Raw genomic sequence first — 11,284 nt, 5'->3', positions numbered from 1 at the left:
AGTTGGGGCGCTGCCCCCTGTCATGCACAGAGCAGGACCCATCAGGGGGTTTGTGGCTCCGTACCCTGTCACACACAGAGCAGGGCTGATCAGGGGGTTGAGGAGCTCCCCACTGTCACTCACAGAGCAGGGCCCATCAGGGGGGTTGGGGCACCGCCCCATCACACACAGAGCAGGGCTGATCAGGGGGTTGGGGCTCTGCCACTGTCACACTCAGAGCAGGGCCGTTGGGGAGGTTATGGCTCTACCTCGTCACACACAGAGCAGGGCCCGTGGGGGGGGGTGGGTGGGTTGGGGCACAGTCCTCTATCACCCACAGAGCAGGGCCGATCAGGGGGTAAGGGTGCTGCACCCTGTCACACACAGAGCTGCAGGGTGATCAGGGGGTTTGGGCGCTGCCCCTGTCACACTGATCCCGGTGCCAGGAGGCCTCGCGGCTCCGCTGATCCCGGTGCCGGGAGGCATACTACCCTTTTACTATATAGAATAGAGGCCCGGTGCATGGGTGGGGGCTTGCTGGTTTGCCCTGAAGGGTGTCCTGGATCAGGGTGGGGGTCCCCACTGGGGTGCCTGGCCAGCCTGGATGAGGGGATGATGGCTGTTTGCAGCTGGTCACACACCCTTCAGGGTGGGGGTCCCCACTGGGGTGCCTGGCCAGTCTGGCTGAGGGGCTGAGGGCTGTTTTCAGGCTGGGACTGAAGCTCCCAACCGCTCCTTTTTTTCTTTTCTTTTTTTTATTCTGGGCCAGCTTTAGCTCTGAGGCCTCGGCTGCTGAAACAGGTTTCTGGCCTTTGTTTACCCTCTGTATTTGATACAATGTTGCGGTCCGGCTGGCTGAAGCCCGGCTGAGTAAAGCAGGTTTCTGGGGTTTTGTTTATCTTCTATATTTGCAACATAGTTGCTTAGAGTTGCAGCTGAGAGGCCGGCAAGTCAGGCGGGGAACGTTGGAGCTCTCCGTCACTGAAGCAAGCAAGCCTCCCTGTTCGCATCAGCTGCCTGGCTGCCGGCCGCCATCTTGGCTGACAGTTAATTTGCATATCTCCCTGATTAGCCAATGGGAAGGGTAGCAGTCGTACACCAATTACCATCTTTCTCTTTTATTAGATAGGATTGTTTTATTTTTGTGCAGTAAAGAGTAAAGTTTTACTGATTACCAAATCACAACTTAAAAGGAACATTAACATTTGGAGAAGGATATCCAGGCTGCAGAAGGATCTAGTCAACAAATCATACGAATAAAAATCATACTTGCTGAAAAAGTGAAAATAATTTGCTGTGAACAAAGCAGAAGTGAATTGATAAAGAAAAACAGCATAATTATTAGCTGAAAAGTAGAAGTACAGTCATGTATGGAAAGTAGGTATATAATTTGTTGTGTAAAAACTTAGATTTTTAGAAGGTAGTCAGTTCCATCCATGCTGTTGCAAATGGCAAGAATTCCTTCTTTATTTACAGCAGCATAGTATTCCATTGTGTATATGTACCACAGTTTTCGAATCCATTCATTTGTTGATGGGCACTTAGGTTGTTTCCAAATCTTAGGAACTGGAGAGCATTATGCTAAGTGAAATAAGTCAGTCAGTGAAAGAAAAATACCACATGATCTCACTAATTTATGGATAATAAAGACCACTATAAACTGATGAACAAAAATAGATACAGAGGCAGAGCAGCATTAAACAGACTGTCGAACTACAGTAGGAAGTCCAGGGAGGGTTGGGGAGGGTTGGGAGGCGTGGATAAGAGATCAACCAAAAGACTTGTATGCATGCATATAAGCATAACCAATGGACACAAGACACTGGGGGGTAGGGAAGGCTGGGGGAAGGCCAAGGGGGGAAAAAAAAGGAGACAAATGTACTACTCGTTGTAATATTTTAAGCAATAAAAATAAATAAATAAAAGTAAGTAAGTAAGTAAGTAAATAAATAAATAAATATTTAAAAAAAGAAGGTAATCATCCTCATGCATTAATGACCAGGAATTTAAAAATGAACAAACCTTTATACATTCTTACTCAGACCAAGCTCTGTTGACTCTGATCCGGTCACCATTGCTTTTTCTGACCACATACTGCTTCCCATTGCTATTGCTCATTTTCAGCTTTGATCTCAATGGAGGGAGTGACAGCAAGACTTGCTGAGTTCAGTGCCTTAGAAAGTTGAAACTAGTAGGTTGCTCTGACATAAGGTTAGTATGATTTGGCTCCTTGGATGTTTTGGAGGCCTTTAAAAAGCCTTTATTTGGGGCCTTTCACATAATGATGGGAAGAAGCTGAGCATCTTGTGGGAAGAAGAAATTGAATAGTGGCTGAGGCAGGCTTAGACTTTGTGCTATTAATCACCATCAGTAGAATGTTAGAAAATTCCTTCTAATCGCTCAGGCTACAAGCTCCTTATCTATAGAAAGAAATTAATGAGTACAGTGCTGGAGCCGCATATAAAAGAGTTATTTTCATCTGGGTCTTATCAGTTTGACAATGTGCTCAAATGAATGGCAATGAAAGAACAAGGCTTAGAGTTCATAGTATGAGTATCATGATGTCAAGATTACCAGTGTATTCAATACGGCCTTCAAAATAGCAGAGTCACTTGTGATTGACTATGAACACTGAACCGTATTCTTCAAATGCAAAACACGGGCCTGGCAGAGCCTGCAGATGCTCTGCGGCAGAGCTGGTATTTCATCTGTCTCATTAGTAGACCTGACCCAAATGCAGCATTAGTACAGTGCTCTGTGTGAGCTGATAGAATATTTAGTTTATTCATAGTTGTATGTCTCCCTCTGTCATATGTTTAACAGGTAAGTTGCTCTGTAGGTGTTGCCGTCCTGTGATGGGAACAGGTGCAGGTGTAAGGAGCTCGCAGAACAAAAGGCAAACACAAAGGCAAAGGAGAAACATTAGCAACCTAAGGCTTGGGACTGGGGAAGCTTCATCGTAACTGCCCCACAGCACTGCTCCTGTGGTGTTGGCCACGCTAGTTTCATTGCCACAGGCAAGTAGCTGGATTAATCTGCTTTCTGCATGTGTTCCATTGTTGACCTGTCACATCTGCAAGAGTGGAAGGATGCAAAATGTGGATCAGGAGCTTATATGTGCCAGATGGGAGTGTGTGCTGTGGTCCCTCCTGACTGCGGAAGAGCCTGGCTTAGAATGTTCTTGAGTTACAAAAACATCTCCTCATTACTGTGTACAATTAATTACACAGCGTATTGTTTGCTGTAAATAGCTACAGATTTGTCTTCAGTTCGATTTTAAAAGGCTTACTCTTTGCCTAACAAAGGATAACACCGCCCCCCTCCGCCGCCCCCAACAAGGATGTGTTAGAAATGCAGATACTGTCTCTCCAAGGGAGATGTGGCACAATCCTGACAGGACACTGGTGTTTTTAAACAGTGACTCCTAGTTACAAATTTTCCTCTTTTTAATCATTAAGGACCTCTTTTATTCTTTAACTCTGTCAAGCATACCATATTTTGAAAATTGTGGTTCATCAAACTGCATGTATTAAGTAAAATTTCTTCCCATTTTAACTAATTACAATACCTATAATTCAACAGTTCTGATCAATTAATACAATTATAGCTAAGAAAGAAAAAAATGATATAGTCAGGTTTTTGTTGATTTTTTTTTAAGAAACATAGTGTTATTTCCATTAGTTATTACTGAAAAATAATGAGAAACAGATCTACAACTTTTTTTTATCCTCACCTGAGGAAATGTTTATTAATTTGAGAGAGAGAGAGAGAGAGAGAGAGAGAGAGAGAGAGAGAGAGAGATCAGTTGCCTCCCTTACATGCCCTGACCTGGAATCGAACCTTGGTATATAGGAGGACACTCCAACTAACTGAGCCATGTAGCCAGGGCTACAACTTTATTAATTCCTTCACAGTCCACTAGGAATTCAGGTACCTTATAATAGACAACTTTGAATTACCAATGTCTTAACATCATATAGCTGCTATATTTTTATTATTAATTATAATTATAATGAGTAACTTGTTATGCAGATATTTTTGTATTATCTTATGTAAGTCATCAGAATAATTTCTTCAGATAAATATGTTGTTCCCATAATATGAAGAAACTTGAGTCAAAGAATACAAATGACTTGTCCCATATCACATAGCTGGTCTGCGATGTCAACTTCAAAATCAGGCCCAAAGCTCCCTTTTCAAACATCTTGGTCATGCACATTCATTCTGCAAGGTTTGAACAACTCTGCACTCCTTTATGCATTTTAAAGTGGATATGTAAAGTTTTTTATTACAAGTTTAAATAATTTCAAATGTAACGTTTCCAGCATAATGTAAACATTTTCATTTTAACTAGAAAACTGTTCCACCAGTCTTTTGAATGTGTAAGAATTACACCCATGTGTAAAATAGAAGACACACACACACACACACACACACACACACACACACACTTAGAATGTGTAAAATCCTATCTAATAAAGAGGGAATATGCTAATTGACCCTCACACTGTCGCAAAGATGGTGACGCCCACAGCCAATGAGGAGGGATATGCTAATTGACTGCCACATCCTCAAAGATGGCGGTACACACAGCCACAAGATGGCAGCTCCCAGTCCCCTCAGCCCCCCAGACGCCTAGGGCCACCTGAGGCTCAGGTAACCAGGGCCAGCTGAGGCTTGCGCTGCCAGCAGTAGCAGCAGCAGCAGCAGAGGTGTGATGGGTGCGTCGCCTTCCCCTTATCACTGGGTTGCCTCCCGCCCCTAAGGGCTCCCGGACTGTGAGAGGGGGCAGTCCAATGCTGCCTGCAGCTTCTACCTGCCACTCCCACTCATCCCGGTCCCACTGTGCCTGCAGTGGGCTGATGCCCAATCAGTCCTGATCAAGAGAGGCTCATACCATCACAGCAGCACTCGCCAGCCATGAGCTCTGTCTATGGCGCCCTCCCAAGGGGAGTGGTCTGAGTACTGCCCCTCCATCATCCCCCAAGGGGTCCTGGATTGCAAGAGGGCACAGGCCAGGCCGAGGGACCCTACCAGTGCACAATCAGGGCTGGGGAGGGACTGCGGGAGGGCTCCAGGGCATGTTCTTGCCCAGTCTTGATCAGGGCTGGCCAGCCAGGGAGGGTTGTGGGAGGTTGGCTAGCTGGGGAGGGCCCATGGGAGGGCTCCAGGGTGTGCCCTACCCCTCTCTCTCAGTCTTGATTGGGGGGACCCCAGAAGCAAGCTAACCTATGGTTGGAGCATCTGCTCCCTGGTGGTCAGTGCATGTCATTGTGAGCAGTTGAGTGGCCTTAGTATATTATTACCATATTATGCTTTGATTGGTTGAACAGTCAACAAGTCACAGGATGACTGGACACTTAGCATATTAGGCTTTTATTATATAGGTTAATATTGTTAACTATAGTCACCATGTTGTACATTACATCCCTAGAACTTACTTATTTTAAACTAGATGTTTGTATCTTTTGACTTTCTTCCTCTCCCTCCCCTCCCTTACAACCAGCAATCTGTTCTCTGTGCCTATGAGTTTGTTTTTTTTTAATAAAATATTCCACATATAAGTGAGATCATACAGTATTTGTCTTTCTCTCTTTGACTTATTTCACTTAGCATAATGCCCTCAAAATTCACTCATATTGGCACAAATGGCCGGATTTTCCTCTTTTTAATGGCTGAGTAATATTCCATTATATATATTTCTAAAGATATATAGCTGGAATTGCTGCATCATATGGTAGTTTTATTTTTAACGTTTTGAGGAACCTCCAAACTTTTTTCTATAGTGGCTGTACATTCCTACCCACAGTGCACAAGGATTCCCTTTTTCTCCACAACTTTGCCAACACGTGTTATCTTTTTGATGACAGCCGTTCTAACGGGTGTTAGGTGATATCTCCCTGTGGTTTACTTTGCATTTCCATGATGATTACTATGTGGAGCAACTTTCATGTACCAATCTACCTTTTATCTCTATAAATTTGCCTATTCTGAACATTTCATATAAATATATACGTGGTCTTTTGTAACTGACTTCTTCCCCACCTTTATTGAGATTATAATTGACAAATAAAAGTATATATTTAAGGTACACTGTGATCTTTTGATATACATATACACTCTGAAATGATTGCCACAATCAAGCTGATTACTGTATCCATCATTTCACACAGTTAAGATTTTTTTGTATGGTGGAAACACTTAAGATCAACTCTTTCAGCAAATTTCAAGTATACAACACAGTTTTTATTATTAACTGGAGTTATCATGCTGTTCATTAGATCTCCAGGATAATCCTTAGTTAATTGATTAACTTATCTATGAGAGTGATTGTTCAGCAGTATTATTGGGGATAAAATTTAGTGATGAGAGCCCTACTCGGGTGGCTCAGCTGGTTGGAGCATCATCCCATGCACCAACAATATTGTGGGTTCAATTCCTGGTCAGGGAATATACCTGGGTTGTGGGTTTGATCCCTGGTCTGGTGTGTTTGAGAGGTAACCAATCAATATTTCTCTCTCTCTCCCCCCCCTTCCCTTCTCTCTAAAATCAATAAATATATCTTTGGGTGAGGATAAAAAAATTAGTGATGAGAAATTTATGGAAATTATAGCAGTATAGATTTGTCTTGCTTTGATATATCCTACAAAAGACAATTACATGCATTAAACTGGTAAAATAAGAATACTTTTTTAATTCCAAAATTATTACTTTTTTCAATAAAGATTAGATGGCTACCTCTTAAGATATGGATATTTTAGTACACTTTTATGTCAATTTATGATTAATTAGAAATAAAAATATAACATCTGTGAAAATAAATGAGTAAATATACCATTTAAATATGAAAATATTATCCAACCTACAAAGGACTTGGGTATGATATTTCAGGAACCTATCTTATTGCATTAAGTAAGAGTACCTGTCTTTCCCCAGGTTTTGCCATTTACATTAGCTATTAATGATAGTACATGAAAGGGATTCTTGGACCATGTGGTTTTATATCATATCAATGATGCAATAAATTGAGTACTGGGTAATATCACTTGAAGAATGTTCATAATTCAGACTATCTTCATGCTTAAATTTGCAGGCCACTTTGACACATATCTAAATACAGGTATTTTTTTTAACTTGCTGAAGCACCTAATTTAAGCAAGTTCAGTTATATGGTCATATATGAGTAGTTCTCATTTTGATAATTACATATGGGTAGTCATGATATTCAGAATCATACTATGGTTAACTATTTGAATTAGAAAAACATATATAGTGTGAATTGCATAAAACAAGTTTATTTAGCATTGGAAGGCTAAAGACATTTCTAAATGCATTTCCAGAAACTGCTGTGCTTTTACTGCCCAAAGACAGTAAAAAATGCATTTCTCCACTTAATTTTGAATGTAAAAAAAGGAAATCAAATAAATAAATTATAAGTTTACTTTTTATCTGAATGTCACTGATCAGCATGAATTTTTTATTTGTATTTTTTTGCTAAAATGCCTCCCTTAATAGCTTTGTAAACTGTCATTTGCTCAAAAATTATAATGGTAGTAGAGATGGTAGAACAACATCATTCTGTTCTTCTTGAGTGGTCTAACTTCCCTACCAGCTTCCCCAAGATTCATTTGAGCTTTCTTACTTCTGGTTTGCTGAGGAAGAGGAAATGACATGAGGACTTATTTTAATAGCACTGGTCTTCTGTGAAAATTATACTGAGAGAAGTGGTTTATTCAAGGAATTCAAAGTAGTTCACAAACCCCTTGAATGTCTTTATTATGTAGCCAAAGAATAGGACACCATTCACTCAGTAGCCATGTCTTTCCTTTAGCCCACTTTCTTTTGGCCTAAACATAAGTATGAATAGTCTCATTTTTGCCTATAGTTTCAAAAACACAACAGGACAGTGAGAGCCTTCAGTTACACTTTCCTGGACTACCACAAGGTGGGGCTAAATTTTAAGTAGAAAGCTATTTTTGTGGTCTGAGCAAGCCTTCCCTAATTTTATTTTGCTATTGCTGCTGCTGTTAGGGGCTGAGGTGGGGTGGTGATTTTCTAACAATGTAAGGCTTACACAATTTAATTAGTAATTGAAATATTTTACAATAACTCTGTACAATATTTTACAATATTTCTTCTTTATAGAGGATGTATATACTTTTTTTTCTTTTACCAAGTAGTGAGTTCGAGCATTTACTATATAGGTACCCCAAATTATTGTACTGATTATGATCTGCATATATGACATAAAATGACACCTTAAAAGAGAGTTTTATAGCATTCCATAAGATAATATAACTCTTCCTAGCCTTTGTTTCTTTCTCCCTTGCCTCCCCACTCCTTCTTCTTTCTATTTCTTCTTCTTTCTACCTTTGCACTGTTCTCCAACTTTTACCAGACGACTAATATGCTAGGGCATTTTTCCATTTTCTGTTCTTCCTCCCACCTCTGTGACTGGGGAAGATGGGCTACCCATGCTAAGATAAAATTGAAGGAATTTTCTGAGTTGGAAAGAGTGTGTACCCAAAGAATTTTGGATCTGATGATCTGATATTATGTGCCAAATATTGATACAAATACAATTATATTGATAATTATTCATTAATCAATTATTCATAGAGAAATGGCTCTGGGCCAGGTGTTAAGTATACATTAGTTAAGAAAACATACATGAATTCTTTCCTGATCAAGTTTTTATAAATGCAGATTATAAGTTTTCAGTTGAAAGTCCCCTTATGCCCCTTTAGCTCATTTTGAGTTAATTTTCTCTGACCAGCCCCTGTCCCCAGCAACCGTTCTGATTTATATCCCTATAGATTAATTTTGCCTCTTCTTAAACTTTATATAAATGGAATGTACTTTTCCCTTTTTTAAATAAATCTTTATTGTTGAATGTATTATATATGCCCCTTTTCCCCCTGTTGCCCTCTCCCACTCCCCTCCTCACCACAAGCCTTCACCACCCTATTGTCTGCGTCTATGGGTTATGCATATACTTATATGAGTTCATTGGTTGATCTCTTCACCCCCTCTGTCTTCCCCCTTTTTTATGTATGACTTTTTCCCACTCAGCATAGTATTTTTGAAGTTTATTCATGTTGTTAAGTGTATCAATAAAGTGATTCTTTTTATTGTGAGTAGTCTTCTATTGTATAAACACACTACAAATTTCTTGTCCATTCTATAATTGGTGACACTTCTGTTGCTTACAATATGTGACTATCATGACTAAAGATGCTATGACCTTCTTGTATGTCTTTTTCACAGACATGAGCTTTAATTTCTTTTGGTTGATTATCTAAAAATGGGACTGCTGGGCCCTAGTGTAGATGGATTTTTAACATTACAAAAAATTGCCAAATAGTTTTCCAAGGTAGTTATACCATTTTTTTACTCTCAAGAATAGTGTAATCAGTTCCTAGTTGCTCCACATACTCAACATTTGGTACAACCTGTCTTAATTTTAGCCATGCTAGTGGGTATAAAATAGTGAGGCTATTTATTTATCTCAATTATGAGCAATAAGGTAGATCTCTAGAGGTCATGGTGGGAAAACCTCGAGAGATCAAGAGTGAAAAGAGGACTCTTGGGGAAGAAAACAAAGTAGCACTAGGAGGACACTGTGTGTGAGGGGATCCGAGTCTTCCGTGTTGAGCGGCTGTCTAGGAAAGCGAGGCAAGGTCACTGCAAGTGCAGGTGGCAGCAGGGAGGGACCTCAGGAATGTGGTGCATTCTGCTGTGTATAGCCCAAATGATAGCTTAGGCTTTATAAGGAACCTACATGATGGTAGAATGTTTACATTATGATAGTCCAGAACCTCTTATGGGATCTTAAAATGTGGGTCATGCTCTATTAGAGCACTTAAACCTAGTTATCACAGACAGTCCATCCTGAAGAGTACTCTCATATTAAATATACCACTTATGGATGGGATATTCTGGTTCAAGAACTTTTAATCATAGCTGGAAAGGGGGTTTTATTTAGATCTTCTGATAGTAATATGAACACAATGCCTACTAAAAGGGGAATGTAGACTTTATTGGTACTATAGGTAATCAAAACAGTTTGGCAAACTTTTATTGGTCATAGATATGATGGAGTTAGTATATTTAGATCTTGGCATTAAAAAAATTTTGCATTGCCCTAACCGGTTTGGCTCAGTGGATAGAATGTCAGAGCGTCGGACTGAAGGGTCCCAGGTTCGATTCAGGTCAAGGGCATATACCTTGGTTGTGGGCACATCCCCAGTAGGGGGTGTGCAGGAGGCAGCTGATCAATGTTTCTCTCTCATCGATGTTTCTAATGCTCTATTCCTCTCCCTTCCTCTCTGTAAAAAAATCAATAAAATATATTTTAAAAAAACTAAAAATAAAAAAATTTGCATCACTGTGGTTACTTTTTAAATTCAGCATTTTAAAACTTGTCAGCCAACTTTATAAAAAATAAAAAATTTATTTTCAAATAATAATTTTAAGTTTATAGAAAACTCATGAAGATAATAAAAAGATCCCATATACCCCCTCATCCAGATTTCCCTAATGTTAACCAGCTTATATAAACACTAGAGGCCCGGTGCACAAAAATTTGTGCACTGGTGAGGGGGTCCCTTAGCCTGGCCTGTGCCCTCTTGTAGTCTGGGACCCCTCTGGGGATGTCCACCTGCTGGCTTAGGCCTGCTCCCCAGGGCATTGGGCCTAAGCTGCAGTCAGACATCCTTAGCGTTGCTGAGGAGGCAGGAGAGGCTCCCGCCACCACCACTGTGATGGCAGCTGTCAGCCTGGCTTGTGGGAGTGCACTGACCACCAGGGGGCAGCTCCTGCATTGAACGTCGGCCCCCTGGTGGTCAGTGTGTGTCATAGTGACCAGTCATTCCCAGTCATTCTGCTGTTAGGGTCAATTTGCATATTACCCTTTTATTATATAGTATGGTGCATTTGTTAAAACTGAAAAATTAACATTGATAAATTACTAATAACTCCTGAGATCTGTAAGAATTTCTTAGTCTTTTCTTGTTTTTCATGATCTTGATAGTTTTGAAGAGTCCTGGTCAAATATTTTTTAGAAAGTTCCTCAATTGACATTGCCTAATGCTTTTCACATGATTAGATTGGGGTTATGATTTTGGGGGACAAATACCACAGAGGTAGAGGGCCCTTCTCATTCCATCATATTAGGGTGACATAATATCAACATGACTTATCACTGGTGATGTTTCCAAATTTCTCCATTGTGAGGTTACTATTTTTCCTGTTCTAGTTTATTCTTTGAAAGTGGGAGGTTAAGTCCCATCCACACTCAGCATGT

The sequence above is a fragment of the Myotis myotis genome, unplaced genomic scaffold (assembly GCF_014108235.1).
Source record: "Myotis myotis isolate mMyoMyo1 unplaced genomic scaffold, mMyoMyo1.p scaffold_m19_p_10, whole genome shotgun sequence".
Lineage (NCBI taxonomy): Eukaryota > Metazoa > Chordata > Mammalia > Chiroptera > Vespertilionidae > Myotis > Myotis myotis.
This window is presented reverse-complemented; position numbering follows the sequence as displayed.